The sequence below is a fragment of the Gorilla gorilla genome, chromosome 3 (genome assembly GCF_029281585.2).
Source record: "Gorilla gorilla gorilla isolate KB3781 chromosome 3, NHGRI_mGorGor1-v2.1_pri, whole genome shotgun sequence".
Taxonomy (NCBI): domain Eukaryota; kingdom Metazoa; phylum Chordata; class Mammalia; order Primates; family Hominidae; genus Gorilla; species Gorilla gorilla.
In genome coordinates this window covers 192,113,249-192,127,699 of record NC_073227.2, presented here as the reverse complement: position 1 = coordinate 192,127,699, position 14,451 = coordinate 192,113,249, and the positions used below count along the sequence as shown (strand labels likewise).

General features: G+C 36.0%; 1 long non-coding RNA gene across 1 annotated transcript in view; it reads left to right on the top strand.

Annotated features, from left to right (window-relative positions):
• Nucleotides 1–927: 927 nt before the first annotated feature.
• The window catches only part of LOC134758275 (uncharacterized), a 66,113-nt gene continuing 52,589 nt past the window's right edge, over nt 928–14,451 (top strand). Inside the window, exons 1-2 of the long non-coding RNA XR_010133277.1 lie at nt 928–1,004; nt 1,100–1,215. This is a non-coding gene — a long non-coding RNA (uncharacterized lncRNA). The remainder of the gene's footprint in view (nt 1,005–1,099; nt 1,216–14,451) is intronic.

Sequence of the window (14,451 nt, the reverse complement as noted above, 5' to 3'; positions counted from 1 at the left end):
AGCTCGTGAAAGAATATGAGTGCATGTCTTTAAAATTCTGGAGCAGGTTTATGCCATCTGCAACAATTACACACCTTTTAAGAAACAGCTTTTGGCATGTTACTGAGGCCCAATATTTGTCCATAGGATTCCAAGTAACTATGTCTGGAACTTCTCACTGTGAGCTAGATTCTGTCAGGCCTATCAACTTCTAAAGTCATATGAACCCAGTAGCAGTCCATAGTAAGATAGCAATGTTACATGCAGCCTTAAACCTAAGCAAGACCAGAAAGTATGAGTGAGCTGCATTAGCAGGTTTCTCAGACCCCTATGTCACTTATCACCATTGCATGCATACTACTGCCTGGGCATATGTTGTATGGGAAGGTCTATATGACCACCTGAAAGATGAGGAACAGTCTAAGTAGGGTTTATAGGCAAGTTAGCTCAGAACATGGGTGCATCATGAAGAGGGACAACAACTGCATTACAGCTACATTTGGGAGCAGACTTGAAAGAGAGTGGAAAAGAAAAATATTTCTAATGAGTCGAACTGTAAGTTTTGCACCTGTTCATCCTTGTATATGACAGAAGAAATGGCCCATGTTGAGCTTATATACAGACCTGTGGACAGGAAAGAACTAGAAAGTTAAAGATAAGGGCATCTAGGTTAGATCCTGTTAATACACCTATGGCAGAGGATAAAGTTTGTTGTGTCACATGTTAACTCATACAAGAAAACATCCACTGTGAACAAGTCACTTAACAACCAAGTAGACAAAATGACTCAGTGAATACACGTAAGCTGATCTTCATCATCAGTCACTGCAGAATTGGTACAACAGGCATATGAACAGAATGGTCATGCTGTCATAAAGGGAGGCTATTTATGGGTCTGACATCACAGACTTACCAAGGCTGATGTAGCTACTACTATTTCTGAATAACCAACTTCCCAGCAAGAGACCTACATTGAGCTCTTAACGTAGCATTATTTCTCAAAGATCTCAACTACTTACTTGGTGGTAAGTAGATACCTCATTCCCTTTCTATAGTAGGTCACTTGGCTTGTCCTTAAAGGGGGAAGATTTCAGGTGGGATTTGCTTTTTCTACACACAGACTATCTGTAAGAGCCCTACTATCCTAGGGCTTTAAGAAGACCTGATGCACAGACAATCCTGAGAAATATGACATCTGACTAGGGGACCTGTTTAACACTGAAGAAGACATGAGGGGTAGGTGTATGACCCATAGTACCCACAGGTCATATTAGTACTGTACCATCCCAAAGAAGTCAACCATATAGAACACCGGAATGGCTTTCTAAAGGTGCACATAAAGCATCAGCTCAGAGAAAACTCTGACATGATGAAGTGCTGTTCTTTGGGGCACACTATATTTCATAAGGAGGAGATTACTATATGGTACTGAGTCTCCCATAGGAAGGACAAATGCATGAAACTGGGAACAAAGGGTTGGAAAAAGTGGTGACTCCCTTACCATCTACTCCATTGGAAAAAGCCCCAGTGACTCACCAGGGAATATTTTTTCCCCATCTTCTTTATGGGTTCTGCAGAACTGGAGGTCCTGCTCAACAGTGATTCATTCTTGCTAGGTGGCCCAATAGTGGGCTCACTATGTCTGCCAGAACACTTTGAATTCTGTGTACCACCGGGGAGAAGAGGAATCACCATACTGGCAAGGAGGAGGAAGGGCATTTTTAAAGAGTGGGAAGAGGGAAGAGCATTTGCGAAACCCAGGAGATCCTGCTTACCAATCCCATGCTTCATTGTAAGTGTAAATGAGCATGGACAGGTACTACACACTGAGGAGTGTATGATAATAAAAGATTACAGCTTCCTCAATGAAATTGAGATAGGCCACCAGAACATGCCAAAGTAGTAGCTGATGATAAGAGGAAATTTAGAGTGGAACTTTAGATTAGCTAGTGGAGAAACGAGAGAGAGAAGTCTCAATATCAATTGTATTGATGAAAGTGTAGTTTATTCCACTAAGTTTCTTCTTTCAAATTTTACCTGATGAAAAATGCACAGGACCACAGTGTTGCTGCCACAAATCCTTTTTGGATAAGTAGATCTGTGTGGCAAAGTGGTTGAACTGGGTTGACCAGTGTGTAACCAGTGTGAATGTACCTTATAGACCTCTGATTTTAGGGAGCTTAATTAACCAGGGGCCCCAAGTGCTGAACTAAACGATGTGTTATTGTACATCCCCATGGGCTAGCCAATGCAGTATGGCAGAAATAGTAAGCGTTATGATTTTTGGAAAATATTGGACTTATCTGATGGCCTGTCTGAATCTTCCCTAGGCTACAAGATATTCCAAGATCCTTTCACACAAACTTTATCCCATTCTCCACACTCAGGGTCAAACACAAGTCAAGGTCTGATGCTTCTTTCAGTCTAACCTGGCCTCACACACATTTCTTTTATAGAAGTTTTTCCAAATATGATTCTTACATGTTTAATATTGTTTTGCTATTTGCTTCTCAGAAAACAGTTGTAATTTTGTCTTGAGTTTTCCTAGACTTTGCCCCTCATGTATTTTGAAGTTCTGTTACTAGGTGAATAAGCATTTAGGATTTTTGGTCCTTTTAACAATTGACACAACATTATGAAAATGTCCCTTTTTATCCTAGGTAACAATACTTGCTTGAAATGTACTTTGACCAGATTTCTCTTCATTACTATGTCTATATTCATTATTTTATTTATAATATATTTTTGTCTTTATATTTAGAGTGGGCTGCTTGGAGAAAGCATATAATTGGGTCTTTTTAATTCGATATGACCATTGATTATTTTTATTTAAGTACTTAGAGCATATATATAAAATGAGTATTGACATAGATTGAAACTACCATCTTTGTATTTTCTTTCTCTATTTGTTTCATCTGCAATTTTTCCCCTTTTCCTCTCTTTTCTGCCTTCTTTTCGAATATTTTTAAGTCATTCCCTTTCATTGCTTTTATGGGAATATTTATAAAGATATTTTGTTTGCCCTTTTTCATTGTTGCATTAGGTGATAGCTTAAAAACTTATTGAAGCCTTACTTAAAACAATATTATATCACTCAGTGTATAATATAAAAACCTTCTAATACTGTAATTCCATTTTCCTTCACCTGGTCTTCTGCTATGGTTATCACATATTTCACTTCTTTAAATTTATGTTACAAATCACATAATACATTATTATTTTGTTTTTAAATAACATTATAATTTAAAGATATTTTTAAACTAGGAAAAGTATTTTATGTTTATAGGCATATTTGGCATTCATGGTGCTTTGCATTCCGTTCTGTGAATCCAGATTTCCATCTAGTGTCATTTTCTTCTGCTGAAGAACTTTTTAAATTTTATTTTATTTTTTTAAGAGATCAGAGTATTGCTTTGTCACTCAATCTGACATTCAGTGGCACGATCATGGCTCACTATAACCTCAAACTCCTGGGCTCAAGGATCCTCCCACCTCAGACTCCCAAGTAGCTGCTCTACAGGTATGTGCCACTTCCTGACTACTTTAAAAAAAATTAGATATGGGGTCTTGCTATGTTGCTCAGGCTGATCTCAAACTACTGGGCTCAAGCAAGCTTCTGATCTCAGCCTCCTGGGTAGCTGGGGTTACAGGTATGAGCCACCTTGTCATACTACTGCTAAAAGAAATTCTTTAAACATTTCTTGTAGTATAGGTCTGCGGCTGATGAGTTATTTTATATTTTTTATAACTTAAATAATCTTTATTTTGCATTCATTTTTAAAGACATCTTCACTGGATACAGAATTCTAGGTTACAGGGTTTTTTTATTTTTCCCAGTATTTTGAAATAATACTCCACTCTCTTCTCACTAAAAAAATTTAAGTCAGCTGCTATTGTTATATTATACTCTGTGTATAATGTGTCATTTTCTTTCTGAATCCTTTTAAGATTTTACTCTTTATTATTATATCATACAATCCAATTATTATGCACATTGCTGTGTTATCATTATATCTCTTATGCTTAGGTATTTTTGAAATTCTTGCATCTGTGGGGTTAGTTTTCAGCAAATATGAAAAATAATATATATCTTATTTTCTAAATGATTTTTCTGTCCCCCTTCTTTGGTGGTTATACTTACACTTGAATTCATCTTCTTGATATTTTCCCAGAGATCACTGTTGGTCTGTTATTTGTTTTCCATCTTTATTCTCACTATCTTTCAGGTTGGATAGTTTATAGTAGTCTGTATACAAGTTCATTGGTGATCATTTCTTCTACAACATTTAAACTTCTTTTAATCACATTTTATTTTAGATTTTTTTATCTCTAGAAGCTCAATTTGTGTCTCTTTTATGTCTTCTATACATTTTTAAACATGTTTATGGGAAGATCTACTTTTTAAACACATGGAATATACTTATAATAATCCTGTTAATGCCCGTGTCAATAAATCTTACCATATGCTTCAGTTTTGCACCTGCTTCTATTGGTTGATTTTTCTCTGCCATATAAGTCATACTTCCCTACTTATTTGTTTCTCTGATATAGTCTTTAAAGTTTCCAAGGCATCATTATGCTTATTCACAACTTCTTAAAATCATAGAAGTGATATATGCTCATGGCAAAATAAAATTCATAAATGCACAAAGCAAAAAGTCAAAGGTTTCTCGAATGTATAAAAAAAGACTTTCTAAAAGAACAAAAAAATTAAGAATTTATTTATTTTTCCTCCACGGTATATCATGGAAATATTTCTGGTAGCATGTTTTTATTATATTTAGCTGTTGTAAATAATTTTATTACAAAGCAAAGTGCATATGAGCAGATATATGTCTTGAAGAAAAAGAGGCCAGAGTTCCCTCTCATTGGGTGTCTGGGCACTTATAATATTTACCAGTTACTCAGAGACTTTTCATTCTACTTAACTTAGGGGGTGAGAAGGCAAATTACCCAGCATTAGTCTCTGCAAGAAGGGGAGGTTAAAGCATATAACTTTAATGATCTGGCAAGTCATCACCCTGAAGATTATCTTCTCTCTCCCCACGCAAAAGTGACCACTGTCCTGACTCCTAATATCATAGTATAGTTGCTATTTTTAAAAGTTTATATAAATAGAATGGCACATTATTTACTCATCAGCTTCTGGCTTCTTTTACTGAGTATTTTGTTGAGTGTTTCATGTGTGTGGCTTGTATGTACTAGTTGTCTTCCATGCAATGATGTTTTATTATTATATTTTCAAAATATATATATCCACTCTTCTGTTGAAGAATATTTGGTTTATTTCTTATTTTTGGCTGTTGCTTATAATGCTGCTAGAAACATTCTTATAACTCTTTCGATGCATACATACATATATATATATATATATGGTTCATTCCCATGATTAATATTATTGCACCATAATATTTTTCCAAAGTAGCTTTATCTGTTTACTCAGTAGTTTGAGATGGTCTTAGTTGTTCTGCATCCTTACTGACACTGAGTATGGTCAATATTTTAAACTTTATATTATTATTGAGCATGCATGTTTTTTTCTGATAACTATTGAGGTTGAGCATTGTTTCTGAAGTTTATTAGCCATTTGAATATTTTATTTGAAGGGCATGTTTATGTCACTGGACCATTTTAAATTAACAGTTAACCCTTAAATAATGCAGGGTTATGGGCACCAATCTCCCATGAGGTTGAAAATCTGTGTATAACTTTTGACTCTCCAAAACCTTAACTACTAATAGCTTATCAATAACATTAACAGTTGATTAACACCTATTTTGTATGTTATAAATGTTATATACTGTATTCTTATAATAAAGTATGCCAGAGAAAAGAAAATGTTATTAAGAAAATCATGAAAAGAGAAAATATATTTACTATGTATTAAGTGGAAATGAACCATCATTCCTTTGTTTGATGAAACACCAATGTTTTCATCCTCGTCATCTTCAGTTTGAGTAGGCTAAGAAAGAGGGGGAAGAGAAGGAGGAGGAGGTGGTCTTGTTTTCTCAGTAGTGGCAGAGTTTGAAGAGGTGTAGGAGGTGGAAGGGGAGGCAGGAGAGGCAGGCACACTCAGTGCAATTGTTGTCAAAACTCTGCCTGTAAGTAGACCCACACATTTCAAACCTGTCTTGTTCAACAGCCAAGTGTGTTTACGTATTCTGGAAAAATCCTTGGTTAATATTATGTTTTTAAAATATTTTATTTTATCCTTTTCCTCTGTCTCTATTCTCTCTCAATGGTGTTTTTGCTGAACAAAGTTCTTAATATTAGTGTAGTTTAATTTGCCCACATTGTACTTGTTAAAATTATTTATTTATAGATAATGTTTTTGTTTCTTCTACAATACTTATTTTATACCAATATTTAAATTTCTTATCCACCTGTAATTGATTTATATATATAGCATGACTTTCAGAACATGACTCATTTTTTCATTATTGATTTTCTTTTGACTAGAATTTTATAATGTATGAGATTGCAGCATGTTTCTGGCCACAGGGAAAGGCTGGAAGACACCAAATAAAACTGTATAATAATACTTTCCTACTAGAAAAAAATATTTTTGGAATATAGGTGCAAACATTAGCAATAAAGAGGAAAAACATAACACTTCAGATCTCACTCAGCTAATAAAACAGAAAGAGAATCTGTAAGACCATGTGGAATACAACAGTATATAAACAATGTATTACCTTTTTTCATATAGTAACTCTCTAATATCGCTATTCAAATACTGTAAAGTTAATTTAACAAAAATATCCACTTAGAATATTCCCTACAAAGTTCAATGCTGTGGTCTCATAGATGAAACCACAAATGACAACAAATAAAACCACAAATGAACAAAGTGTTAGAAGAACTACTATAAAATACGAGATCAGACGAAATTTAAAAGCTTCCTAAGACTAATTTCTATATGAAATAGCATCGGTCAAATTAATTTGAGAGTGTCTTTGTTGTGTTGAGAAACCTTAACATATTTAATATGAAATATTAAAATACAGAGAAAATAAGATTGCAGGTGTTCATGTACCATGATCCAGATATAAAAGGCTCTTCTTTAAATATTTTAATTGAAATATAATTTTAACTACTTTTTTGTTTTTGTCAGGTTGCTAATTTACAAATAGTCATTTACTTGTCACTGCAATAGTACACATTACAGGTAGGTTGCATTTAGACTTATGAACAATGCCCTTAATAAAATGACATTATTGTTCTCCAATAAATGGAAGTAATCTGAAATAGACTTAAACCTGTAAAAACGATAATCGTGGATTGATACTAAATGAACAGTAACTATGTGATAAATGGTGGGATCAATAAGAAGGGTTTAATACTAACATTATATCCACTTTCAAAGGCATAAATTGAGGTTATACAGAGAGTTTAATTTGCACAGTTTAGTGCATTCTAAGAAATTCAGAGGTTTTTATCAATGCATTTCTGTATATGCATTTCACGAAATTATTGTTGCATTCGGAAAGATCACTCCATCCAGACACTCCTCATTATCTCACACCGTGCTTTACTCTACCTAAATAAAGCATTAGTCTGAAGGAGGTGGGGAGGTGAGTAATAGTTCACTCTCCCAACAGAGCCATTCATTATATAAACACACAACTACTGGACAGAACAATTATTTACTAGGTGAATAATTAAATTGGAATCTCAAAAATATTGATTTGTGAGAAGAGAGATTTAGAGAGAAGAGAAAAATAACAAGAAAGAAGGCAAGGAGCAGGCATTAATAATAAATATCAAGGCAATGCTTGGGTAAAACAACAAAGTAACATCCTAAAACAATAATTTTACCCTCTATGGTTGATTATACATATAAAGCTAGTTATGATAGCTTTGTTTATAGGCTGTAGGCTTTGGAGCACCATAAATCCTTAGCAATTTCATTCCTGGTGTCTTTTCTTTCTTCTGCCCTTCTAAATCATTATATATTCACCTAATTTATATGTATTAAAATAAAGTATATAATGGCTAAATTATTCTAGCATTGCTTCAAAGAACTTCCAGAATAATATACTTGTTTTAGAGAAGAGATTAATAAGTTCTTTACATTAAATAATGTCCCTAAGAGATCTCAGGTTTTGCTACCATTTTAAACATGCATGTATATTACATTTTATATTTTATTGCATTTTGAATAAAGTTAGTATTGAAATTACATATCTAAGATATGTTTTGGCATTGAGAAATTTTCAAAGTCTAGAAAGAGGACATGATGAATACACAGTATATACTGTACACTTTGTAACAAGTCCAGTGTGTTAGGTACTGTAGCTTGTAATAAAAATCCTTAATATTTCTACAAGAAAATGTTTAAATATTCCAACCAAGTAAAATACATACATACCATAATAAACCTTTATTTCTTCAGGTCAAGAATTGAAACTAAATGAGATCAGGTCAGATACATTTTGCTTCCAAATGAGATACAAAACTATTCTTAGACTTTCTATTTAGACTTTCTAAAATAGAATACCTTGTGCCAAAACAAACAAGCTTATCTTTGGGTAAATCTGAGCCTAATGTTTTTACTTATTTCTAAATATAAATTCTCCTATTTATTGTGTAATCATGTTCACTCGACTTCTTTGAACTTGTTTTCTGGTCTATTTTAGTTATCTGGTGAGTTTAATCCTCCTCCATGCAATGTTATTCATGCAACTAGATCTCCCTAAAAAAGTAACAATACAGATAGTACACCATCTCTAATAACAATGAAAAATAAGCTTACCTTTCATTAAGTTATTATTCATTAAGATATTCAAGTACTTTTGAATCAGTGCTTATTGAATTCCCTATAGAAAAAAAGGAAATTCGAAAGGAAAAATTATTTATAACAAGAACAGTCAATTTGAATATGTTGTGTGTATGTGTACATGCATACATGCTTGTGTTTGTATATGTACTTGAGGGGATTGCGTGGAAATATTTTGACACTTTCAAACGTGTTTATATAGAAAATTATGTCATTGAGTTGGCAAAGTGTGCCTTGTTCATGTTTACAGGTTGGGTTTCTCAAGGAAGCAAACTTTGAGAGGAACTTTACATACAGGAATGTGATTAGGAAGTACTCTATTGAAATTAGTACCTAGGGTAAGATTTGGATGAGGAAGTTATTTTTGGCCAAGGGCTAGTCCTAAGAGAGAAACTCATTGGAGAGCTGTCAGCTGGGGGAATAAATGCTTTTGTTCTGGAAGTCAGGATTTATTCCTTTAAGATAATAAACTTATTTTGGAGTGGGCTCAAGTTGAAAGAGGAAGATTAATAGAATCCATTGCAACCCCTGTAAAAGGAAAAAAAAAAAAAAAACAAGCTGTTTTCTACTCTACACTCTCACACGACACTTATGACACAAAAATGTGTGGACTTTTTTTGTTTTTGTTTTTTTTGAGACGGAGTCTCGCTCTGTTGTCCAGGCTGGAGTGCAGTGGCGCGATCTCGGCTCACTACAAGCTCCACCTCCTGGGTTCACGCCATTCTCCTGCCTCAGCCTCCCGAGTAGCTGGGACTACAGGCGCCCGCCACCACGCTCACCTAATTCTTTGTATTTTTTAGTAGAGACGGGGTTTCACCGTGTTAGCCAGGATGGTCTTGATCTCCTGACCTCGTAATCTGCCTGCCTTGGCCTCCCAAAGTGCTGGGATTACAGGCGTGAGCCACCGCGCCTGGCCGTGTGGACTTTTTTTATACCAAGCAATTCTCTAATTCTCTGCAGATCCCATCTGATTGGCCTACAATTTAATTTAATTCTGATACTACCTACCTGGTGTTAGCATGAGATACAAGTTACCAGCTCAGTCTCACAAAACCACCCTCATTTCAGATGCCAATTACAAGTCTAGGTCTCCTTTCCAACTTCTGATCCACTGGCTATACATCTGAGGTTTCCACAACTCCCCCCAGGGTTTGATAATTTGCTAGCTTGGCTGCCAGAAATAAGAAAAACAGTAACTTACTAGATTACTGGTTAATGACAAAAGAATGTTTAATAAAAGTTATAGGAAGCCATTGTTTTGGACTAAGCTCCTCTACTCGGCCTCCATAGGCCAGACTAAAAACCAAAATGGAGTCACATATGCTAAAGTCCCACATCACCAAACTAAAGCTAAGTTGTTATCTAACCTTTTGAGAAATCAGGAAACATAACAACCAATTTCCTAAACAGGCCAGATTCAATCTTCAATTGGTGTAATAATGAAGTCCCTTCTACTTTAATCTTTACATGAAAAAGGTAGCCTACAGCCACCTGATGCTAACTAATTAGTTATTTTTCTAGGGTTCTCTCTCCCTGCTCCTGTCTTACAAGGAAGGTAACTTTGAAATGATCAGTCTGCTTTTTGTTTTTTTGTTTCGTCTCTCTTCAGTGCTTTCTGTCTACAAAACCAATCCTCTCTGCTCAACTTGTTGGAATACTTAGTCAATTTCATGAAATAAAGTGCTGCCCGATTCTAGAGTCACAATAGAGGCAAGTGAGATCTTTATACTTGTGATCTGAGACAACAAACTGGATGCCCCTGTTTAAACTTAGATGGACACAAATGTTAAGGAAACAAAGTTATCTGTTGAGAGTCCAGGCCTGGCTGACAAAGCAAATTTCTAAATTTCTGGGGCTAAACACCCTAACATTAGGCGTTCTCTGATTAGAGAGAGGTGTGGCCTTACAAATTCTTTTTTGATAAGCTACTGCAGAACTTAGGCCAGTTTCAACCAGCTTATAGAGGCTGTGCATAGATAATCTTTTTGTCCTATAGTTTACTTTTTGGAAACCACCTTTGCAAATATTGTAGTGGTAAGGGAAATCTGACATAACTGACTCCATCTTGCTTCTACCAGGGTGAATTGCTTTTGCTCCTTCTTGTGTGGAGGCCATAATAGTTCCTCCTTAAGCCAATCCCCTCCTTTATATAAAAAAATTTAAAACTGTATTTGTAAAGACTAACAAAAGGTCACAGGGTTAGAATCTTGGTAAGGGCTTGAACTTTGCTAAGCAAATACCTGCCATGGCTGAGCTTGCTTTTCTATAAGTTGCTTACTGCTCCAGAGTCACATAACCAAGGGGGCACAAGTTATAACTTCCTTAACTACTGCTGTAGGTAACATCACTATTGCCAAACTTAAAGAACTGGTCTTTGAGATATATTTCACATATGGCATTTCAGCAGACCAAGAGACATCACCTGATTCTGAGATCGTCTCCCAGGAATTGACTCAGTTGCAGGAAGACAGTGAAGACACCCATGTGATTTCATCCCCAGCCAATCAATTGTTTCAGTTCCCTAGATCCTTATCGACCAAAGTTCCCTTAGAAAACCCTAGCCTCAAAATTTTTAGGGAGGCAGATTTGAGAAACAGCTCCTTTTCTTTCCTCTGACTGCTCCTGTGATTATTAATCTCTTTCTTTGCTGCAATGCCTGCTTTTCCCAGTGCATTGGTTTTTCTGGGCACTGGGCAAGAAGAACCCATTGGGCTGTGACATTTTGATATAAAGAGCCAAATTTCACCTCATTTTAATGATAAAATCCAACTCCAAAGTAGACCTGAGATGCATGTTCTATATTGTACTTGTTTACCCAATCTGCATGCACTTGATTCCCCTCCTAAATGTGTATAGCTTTTGCCCAAAACCTGCTAAATGTGTGTGATATAGATCCTTTGAGGCATAAAATCCAACCTGTCCTTCCCCTCTTTGAAGAGAGAGAAACTTGGGTCCATACTGGAGACTTTCTCTTACCAGAGTGCAAACCAGTATTACCAGCCTAACTCTCTTTTCTACCGTTTAGCCATCCTGGTGGTCTTTCAGATGACAAACTAAATTTATTGTAATTCTGTCTTTTGACAAAGTTAAAACTCAGGAACAGACAGATGAAAGAGACACACAGGGCAAGATGTGAGGGAGAAGTGCATCCCCCTCTCAACATCTCCAGGTATTCATCAACCCAGGAGATTTCCAAACTCTTTTGCTTAAGCATTTTATGAAGGTTTCAGCACAAAGACATGATTGTTAAGTCATTGGCCATTGGTAATTAAACTCGACCATTATCCCCTCTCCCTTTCTTGGAAATGTCCCTGGAGTGGGGCTGAAGTTTGGACCCTCTAATGACATGTTTGGTTTCCCTGACGATCAGCTTCTCCATCCTTGGGGAGTTTTGAAAGTTACTTTGTTAACATAAACTCAGGTATGATTGAAAGGGGATTGTTATGAATAACAAAAGATGCCCCTTTCTCCTTTATAGCTCCAGAACTATTTCAGGAACTGGGAACAAGAACCAAATATTTAACAAAAGATGCTCCGATTGCTCTTATGACATGGGAATTTACCATGGTTTTAGGAATTCTGGCCAGGAACCTGGGACCAAAAACCAATATATATATCTCTTTATATCACAGTGTTACATCTTGCTTCTGTAGCAAATTTGGGGAGGTTTAAACTGGTATTTATTATCCCTCTCCTTCTTTACACATTTTTTTCTTCCCCTTACCCCTGGATAACACCTGTTAGCACCTGAGATAACACCACTGGATGACACCTGGCTTACCTGACTGGGTGAAATAACACTAACCCCTAAGAAATCTGAGTCCCTATATGCCACGCCTTTCTCAAGCTGTGGCTATTGGACTTGTCCATTTATAATCAAGATAGGACAAATAAGTATCAGGGGACACCTCAAAAGATCTGCTAGTTATGAAAGTCCTTCCCTGCTTTCATTGTATGAAGAATTCTACTTATTCTCAATGATCAGAACTAATTATTTCCACTGAGATTTCTGACTTTTTTTCAAGTCTGCTGGTGTTCTGGCATCAGGAGTCTAGAATGACTGGACAGTATCTTACCTAACGGTTTAATGAAACTCTTGCTCTGCCCTCAGAAGCATCTTGGATCTAGGAAACAGTACGTCTAAGCCTATGGGGGTTAGAGTTACAGTGATGAGAAAGAAAAATAAGACAGTTACTGGGATTAATGATAAGAGGTCCACTCCTGCTTTCACCCTTCTACCTATTGGTGACAAAGCCATTCTTTACTATAGTAAGCCACCAGCTTTTAGACCATATGGTATATTATGAAACCAGTAGATTGCATATCATGTGCCCACTGCCATACCTTCTTTCCTGAAGAGTAGATTTTATAGTTTAATATGATGTTTATGTAGAATCTCATGCTGGATATATTCAAACTTTTAAGCCCTTGAATACTGCAACAGTCAAGGCCCTGGAGATAGAAAAGGCAAACTTGTGCCCAGAATCGATGTAGACTCTAGTCAATATGAATTTCTGCCCTTTCCAGAGTGGGTGGCTAAAAAAAGTCAACTTACCATCAAGTGGCTGGTTGGTCTCTTTCAGGGAAGGTGCCATATTAAGAGATAGTCATTGGTCTCTGTTGCCAGCAGGCTGGAGTCAGTAACTATGTCAGCTTTAGTGAGCGGGAGTTTATGCTGTTAAGCTCATGATTAGCTTCTGTTTCTGTTATTATAGCTGAGTTATTCTGTCTACTTAGGTATTTAGTAGCTCTTCTGTTGTGAATCCTTTCTGGTGGGCATTGAGATGACACACAAAGATTTTGACACTTTGTGTCTACTCCTATAAGTTCATGCGTATGTCATTTGTCCTGATTGTCTTGTTCCCAATCATCCAATCTTTATATTTTTAGGCTCCTAATCAACCAGTCAAACTGATTACTACTGTTTATGAGTACATATATATATTCTAACATGTGGCCATTATTTCTTTTCAGACTCAAGGGTAGTACTGAGTGATCATTGGAAAATTAACCTCTGCACTATTTTTCAAGGCCACCCCTGACTGAGGCTAAGATATAGCCAGAATAAGTTTTTATTTTGCATTCATATATTGAGTTGATGGAGAGGTGCCAGGGTAATAGGTTAGTTACACAGAAGTCTGGGCCACCTGCTTGTGCGACTAACTTCTGTCCTTTGGTCTTATTTATGCCTGTTGCAAATTATATCACTTGCATCTTATAATGAATTGCTGCTAGTGTCATCTGACCTTATGATGTGGTGAATAGGACTAAACCTAGCTTACAAAGGGCAGTTATGGCTACAAGTTTACTTAATATTCCAAGGTTCAGTAATATTACAAGATCTATTTCTCAAGAGGTACATAAAAGTATACTGCAGGTGATATATTTTGACTTATCCCTGTACAAGTCTAGCTTATGATTCTTCTATTGAATCTTACCTTTAACAACCACCACATAGCATATTTTTCTTCAACAGACATCTATGATACAATTTTATCTGCTAGGTTATGTTTCCCATGGGACAGAACCACTTATATCTTAGCCTAGAACTGTTGTAGAGCCCTATCCTTCTCTAAACTCTACTTGAAACTAGAAGCATTTTGTGTCACTGGACATAAAGTCAGAATAATATTTTAAGTGTGTGTGCCATGCTTCTTTTAAAATCTGAAAGTCCTACTGGATAGTTGGCTTAC